The following is a 964-nucleotide window of genomic DNA, read 5'->3' on the forward strand; positions in this document are numbered from 1 at the left end:
GTTCAGAGACGTGGGTCCAGCCGGGTCACATGACCCACTGTGTCCTATCAGGTAACAAAGGTGTTACACGTTGGAAGTGAAACAACGGTCGTGACGTGTGTTTGACAGCCACGCCGTTAGTGTGTGCGTGTGTGTGTGTGAACAACAGCGTGAACAACAGCGTGAACAACAGCGTGAACACCCGCTGTAGAAGATCCAGGTGCCTCAGGTTTGACGAGTGCCGTCTCTGAGCAGGGAGGATGCTAATGGAGGGAGAGAAAGGGAGAGGAAACAGTGTTTTCCACTGCAAGACAGAGAGAGAGAGAGAGAGAGAGAGAGTGTGTGAGGTGTTTCCATGGCAACATGTGAGGGGTGTGTTTGGTCCCCTGAGATGGAGAGGAACCAGAGGGGAAGAGAGAGAGACGAGAGGTGAGGAGAAAACTATCCTTCGTTAAGGGTGAGGTGGGGGATGGGGAAGGAGATAATGGAGGGAAGAGTGGATGCTGGTGATGTCTCCCCCCTCCTCCCTCCTCCTCCCCCCTCCTCCCCCCTCCTCTCCACCTTTTGTTTGTTTTTTTTCTCTCACACTGTCTGCTCCTCCTCATTCCCTCACGCCTCCTCCTCCAGGCTGTGTGTGTGTGTGTGTGTGTGTGTGTGTGTGTGTGACTTCCTGCTCATTATCACTGACCTGTTGGTCCTGGTGTTCCACAGGTCAGTTCTTCTGCTTTGACCTCAACAACTTCCAACAGTTAATATATTATACTGTTAATATATGTTAATATATATTAGATATATATTAGATATATTAGATATATATTAGATATACAGTATATTAGATATATTAGATATATATTAGATATATAGTATATTAGATATATTAGATATATATTAGATATATTAGATATACTGTATATTAGATATATTAGATATATATTAGATATATATTAGATATATTAGTTATATATTAGATATATATTAGATATAT

At 42.9% G+C, this 964-nt stretch overlaps 1 protein-coding gene across 1 annotated transcript in view; it reads left to right on the forward strand.

The window, feature by feature from the left end:
- Positions 1 to 964, forward strand: part of lingo2b (leucine rich repeat and Ig domain containing 2b) — a 14,142-nt gene that overhangs the window by 912 nt on the left and 12,266 nt on the right. The window lies entirely within an intron of this gene.

The sequence above is a fragment of the Cynoglossus semilaevis genome, chromosome 1, assembly GCF_000523025.1.
Source record: "Cynoglossus semilaevis isolate Cse_v1.0 chromosome 1, Cse_v1.0, whole genome shotgun sequence".
Taxonomy (NCBI): Eukaryota; Metazoa; Chordata; class Actinopteri; order Pleuronectiformes; family Cynoglossidae; genus Cynoglossus; species Cynoglossus semilaevis.